Source organism: Trematomus bernacchii, unplaced genomic scaffold (assembly GCF_902827165.1).
Source record: "Trematomus bernacchii unplaced genomic scaffold, fTreBer1.1, whole genome shotgun sequence".
Classification (NCBI taxonomy): domain Eukaryota; kingdom Metazoa; phylum Chordata; class Actinopteri; order Perciformes; family Nototheniidae; genus Trematomus; species Trematomus bernacchii.
Window position 1 is genome coordinate 2,666,951 of NW_022987573.1, and position 6,395 is coordinate 2,673,345.

Here is a 6,395-nt window from a genome sequence, read left to right on the forward strand (position 1 = left end):
TTTGGGGTTATTAATAGGCTGTCCTCACCTGCTCCTCCTGCTCAATGCAAGAATTTGAATGAGATGAAGTCGGGAACAGACAGCTGTCAGACTGCTGCTTACTACTTAATAATGTGTATTTTTTTTAAATGTTGCACACAGAATGAGCATTTTCATGACGTTTTTGACCCTCTGAATATTTCTGAGTAACTTAATTCTACATCTTAATGGATTTAAACAACTTTGAATTGGTGAACTGACCGAATACTGACACATTTCGTACTTTACAGTCTCACATATAACCCTTATTTCGAGTGACCCCATACAGTACATTCAGAAAATGGAAAACATCGTTTGTGGTGTCAAAAGTCACACATGCCGAACATGTCTGGCATTACATTCTGTCAAAATGGCAGTTTACAAGCCAACGCATTATCTGTGCCTCCTCTCCCATTGGTCAGAGAAACTGTTTCCAAAGTGTCGACCTGTGATTAGGAATCCAGTAAATCTTCCCTCCCAGGGAGCCTTGGAGAAATCTTTCCTTCAGGTCAATCCACTGCTGCAGGGATGAGCCTGGCTCTCCTCTGTAGATGCCCTCTGGGCTGAATCTCTAACAGAGATCTCTTCCTCTCTGACCTTCTCACAGGTCAGACAGGAGGCAAAAAGTCAATTGTAAGGGATTGGTTAAATTCTCCATGCATGCAGCTTGATCAATCCCATTCCTAAACAAGGAATATTAGGTATATGGTGCAATATCTGCTGAAGTGAGATAAGATGACACCTAAGCAGAGCTATCAGGCGCCTCGAAGTGACAGGCAACTTTACATACCTTCCTTCATTCACCTCTCAGGCAAATTCCTCTCTTGCCGTCTTTCTCTCTGCATTTCTCAACTCTTCATCTCTCTTTTTTTCCATGGAAGATAAGACAAACATGATCGCTCATTCTGTACTTCTCTACCCGTTGTTTTTTTATGTTTAATCTTACTATTTCCTTGTGATTGCCCTGTTTCTGTTCAAAATGTGATCCACTCAATATCTTAGCTTTAACTAAACTCACCTATTGGGGTTTTCACTGATTGAGTTCTCACAGCCAACTTTATTGTCTCATAATGTAATTGAGGTGTTCTGTCAATGATCAATCATCATACCCCATTGTCAATATAATTACTTATAATCGAAATGTTGACACATAACATAATCTACAATAATAACTATCCATGGTGCAGGTAATCACTCCGGAAAGAAACCAATCACAGTCCTGTGTTTCAAGATCCAGGCTTGCAATACCCAGCAAATCATACAGAGCAGTTGAAGGTTGAGTCTGTAACACACACACACACACACACACACACACACACACACACACACACACACACACACACACACACACACACACACACACACACACACACACACACACACACACACACACACACACACACACACACACACACACAAACACACACACACACACACACACACACACACACACACACACACACACACACACACACACACACACACACACACACACACACACACACACACACCAAGCTACTGTATGATGAAGGCTTGACTGCAGGTAGTTAGCTTCAGCCTAATCTAATGATGCATACTTCCCCCTGTTTATGGCAGCCAGGGAGCAGGGAGCGCTAGCCTGTGCTTGTCTGCTGCTGAGAATGCCCATTAACGCTCTTTTCCCCTCAGGTGATGACCACCTGAGCTATCAAAGACAAGCGTGTCTGTATAACCACCCTCCCCCTCCTCCCCCTCTCGTCCCACTCCATCCCCACCCCGCCCTTTACTCCGACCTCCACCCAGACACATACTGTAGAGTACCTTGCATAGTAGTTGTTTTTTCTCTCCAAAAATTGCATTTAGATAATAGCTATATATTTTATATAATAATCATTATTATTATCATCATTTTGTTAACTAATTTTTTCAATCTAGCACCAATTGACAGTAGTAACACAGTTTACAGTCAGTTTTTGAAGATATGTCGATATACGTGCCATGCTATGCTAATGGTCCAGGGGTATAATCAAACTGGGTTTCCTTCCTAACCTCATGTCACCTGGGTCATCGGTACTGAATTACAGAGCATCTGTTTTAAAGGTCACCTATCATGCTATTTTTAGGCAATAGCATAGGTCTCAGATATATAAAAATATATAAAAAACATGTCTATGAAGTGTTTTGCTCAAGCTACCAAACAGATCACCCATTCATGCCTCATATCCCTCTATTTCACTTCCTGTTTCAAAAGTGCTGATTTTGGTTATAAAGCTTTAAAAAAAGAGGGGCGGAGTTTATGCGGGAGATTCTAGTAGCAGATACTGCCGTGATGAAACGCCATATCATGGATTATCAAGGATTATTTCTGAAACAGTATGGAGCTCAAAGGCTTTCTCTCTTGCCGGTTATACCACAAGGTGAGTTCCTTTTTATTTCCTGCTTCTTCACACACATGCTCTCCAGTACAGGTTAGCTCTGAGTGTTAGCGATGCTAATGTAAACACCGACCATATTACGTCCAAAACAGTCGGGCATTGTTTCTGATAGCAACGTTTCTGATAGTGCTGTGGGTCTGCATTACCGATATGACGTCATATCGGACGTAAATCTGGATCAGCTCCGTTGTACTTCCGTTTTTAGAGATTTGGGTATAGGAAAAGAGAGAGGGTGAGTTCCCTGACACACCGGGGACACATATTTATGTATAAAAGACATCAAAAAGTGCATTTTGCATGATAGGTCCCCTTTAAAATGTAAGAAATGGCTTAACTTCCAGACTCAACTATACAATTCAAACACATTGTTTTAAAAATATTTTAAAAACAGTTTGAAGAGCGTTGCAGTTTCATATTTATTTTTAGCTTTTGAAGAAATCTCAAAGCCATGTATCATATGGATCTTTAGATTGGGATGAATCTGTTGATACCGCACATGTCGGGACATTTTAAGGGGAAACAGGCTCCCAAGTTGAACCGTCTTAACAATGAAGTACAGGAGAGCTCAATGCTCAATGATTGCTTCTTAATAACTTCTAGTATCTGATATAAAAAATCCCCTTCTTAGTGAATGACTAGTACTTAAGTAGTGCTCCAGGCAGCATCAGCAGTCAGTCAGCACATAGCGGCATTATAGAGACAAATTCTTGTGCACAGGGTCGAACATAACCATTTTGCACCTGTTTTAAGGGTTTGGAGGGACCTCAGAAATCAATTTTTTAATACAAAGATTTATTGATTCTAGGCTTTTTCTTGTTAGTGTGTACATCCTTCTGTTCTCACTAAAAAAACATCTACACTGGTGCAATGTGGATTGAGTGCCTTGCAATCACAAACGTTTACGTCACTGCAATAAGAACAAAATAATAATTGTAAAGTCTTCTTCGAGTAGAAACATTCAGTGAATGCTTTTTTAAATTAAGTAGTTTTAGATCCTTGTTCTTTTGTGTGTATATTGTTATACTAGTATGACTTCCTGGGTAGAGTTGATGTGTGATCATTGTTTGTTTGTAGCCTTTATTTAACCAGGTTAAAAATCCCATTGAGATCAACGATCTCTTTTTCAAGGGAGACCTGCGGTACATTGGTTACACATAAAAACAACAGAAAACAAAAAGGACATCACAACATAATTACAGGGGTATAAATTAGCAACCTATTCACAATGACAGGTATCTAATAACATTTCATCCAGCCGCGCTTTAAAATGATGCAAGGGAATCAAAATGCTCAGTTTCAATTTGTTTTGCATAGTGTTCCAAGCTAGAGGAGCAGCGCACATAAAAGCTTTAATACCTAAAACAGTCCTAGCACTTGGCACATGTAATAAAAACACATCCTGGGATCTCAGGCAATAGCTACTTGCCACTCTCTGTGAGATCAAAGAGCATATATAAGAAGGTAGTTTACCCAGCATGGCTTTATAGATGAACATGTACCAATGACTGAGCCTCCGTACAGTAAGTGAAGGCAGACCTGCCTTGGCATACAGGGTACAGTGATGAGTAAGTGCTTTACAGTTAGTAACAAATCTCAGAGCACTGTGATAGGCGGCATCTAACCTTTCCAGGCAATGGGCAGGTGCATTCATATATATCAAATCATGTTCTTATCTGGTGACAGACTCCTCTGTGGGGAAACCCTATAGGTACTGTGTTCACACCGTGCACCAGGCTGGGGTCTATGTTGTTGTTAAAACAATAAACAAATAGAGCAGAGTAAGTTATTCTGTTGTCTTTCTGTTTTTTCACATGATACCTCATAAACCACTTTTTTAAATTTAATGTATAACCAATAAGCATGTATACACAGCAAGATCAATTACTATATAATAAAACCACAATTGCTATTTAAAAACATTTCTTTTTTATTCTAGCTATTTCCCTCTTTCCTAAATTATAACACTTTGTATACATATTAATGTTCCAGCTAAAACATGAGTGTGTATTTAATTACCCCTTCCTCACTTACTTAACATTGTTATAAACAAAATCAGTACACTGTTTTACAAACCATTACAAAGTGTTATCTCCCCTTAAACCAAGAACATCTTTATTGTTAACATAATAAATGCAATGCACCTTTATTGCTTCACCATAATGTTAGCTTTTTCAAATAACAAATCATAGCATTTGCGATTAGCACTATAGCCAAAGTTAGCATAGCTATGCAATTAACAATCAGTTAACAACATTGCTACAAAGATATAGTATGCAACAAATTGCTGGCGTTGGGAAAATGCAGGTAACCCTAATTGCAGTTAATAAAAGTATCTTCATTGAGCAGTAAGTGTAGTGCTACTTTCTTCACATTGACAACAAACAACTAGTCACGTGATTGACTCACCGGAGTTTCAAACATTAATCCCGGCACAGAAACTGTCTTCATTTCGCTCAAAGCATAGGGTTTATAGCAGGGATCTGATGACATATGGAAATACTGTAGTCCAATTTTAAATACTATTATTTGTCTTTTCAGCAAGTTTATAGTAAGCATCAGCCACCGGAAGTGAGTTCACCTGCAACAGGTGCGCAGACATTTCACTGAACACCTTCAACTGCTTCTCTTTTTTAATTATTATTATTATTATTATAATTTTTCACCTAGAATAACAGAAGTATTTACAAAACAACTACTTTTTACAACAAACATAAGTAATACTTAGACAAATTGAAAGGAACAAGAACAAATAAATACAGTTAATTTTTATTAGAAGGGACGTCATCTATCTTTGAATGACTTACTGGGCTTCAATAGCCCTTTTTAAAGTATACTACACTGTAGAAAATCTTCTAGTTACAGTCAAGCATTTATAATGTTACTTAAATAATTGTACAGTATCAAATCATAGTCATACTTGTGCATGCATTCATGTGCTCATAACCTTATGTTGCATTTAGTAAAAGAGCAGCTTTTCATGTATTTATTTATATTAAATACAGTATAGCAGATTATCTTAAACATTTCTCTAAAAGATCAATAAACAAAAAATAATATTTATTATATGTATTATTATTAATCTGAATCTGTTAATCTAAAAAGTAAAAAAACAAATAAATATGATTCTTGCTTTTCAATTGTAATGCAGTACAAAATGTAAATACTAATACTTTACTAAAAGTAAAAAAGTTATTAGATCAACATTTAACTTTTGTTCACCACTGCCTTTATTTAATAGGTTACATGTAATTTACCTCACTCAAGATTTGTTTAAAAATTAGATGTTAGATATTTTTAGAATTTTGGAACTAGTAACAAATCATATTTTCGATATCACCTATAATACTGCAGGCCAAATAACTTGCTCTATATATCTGTCTCCTCTACTATCGAGTCCTATAACTCTCTTACAGCCCCCTCTTCCTTTACCCAGGACATTTCAAAACTTCCTGTCGGTGTCCCTAAACCCATAATAGATGTGTGTATCTTCCCCTGTCTGGGATGCGTGATTCACTGTCCCTGAAACACAGCACCACCTAATCTTGAAAAGCAGATAAAGCTAATTAGAGGAAAGAGACATCAATCACAGCTCCAGGGCTCGTTATGTACTGTACAAGAGTGGCATCTCAGTCACTGGGTGTGTTTGAAGGCTTGATTCTGTCATACACACATAGCTATTATTATGAGTTAGGTCAGGAGGAACGTCTTGAAGTCGAAGAATGACGAAACTGTATTGAATGTTTCCTTGACTCATTTTGGGAGTAACCTGCTGTTATCGTTTTCACCAAGCAAGGAGTGAAGGACTAAAATTAGTGCAGAAATCCCAGAATTCACTTCTCTTTTGTTTAAATGACCTTTGGCAGTGTAACTAGAAAACTGGCGAGCAGCTCTTTTTGCATGAACATCATGCATTAATACAGCTGTCACAGACACACACACACACACACACACACACACACACAC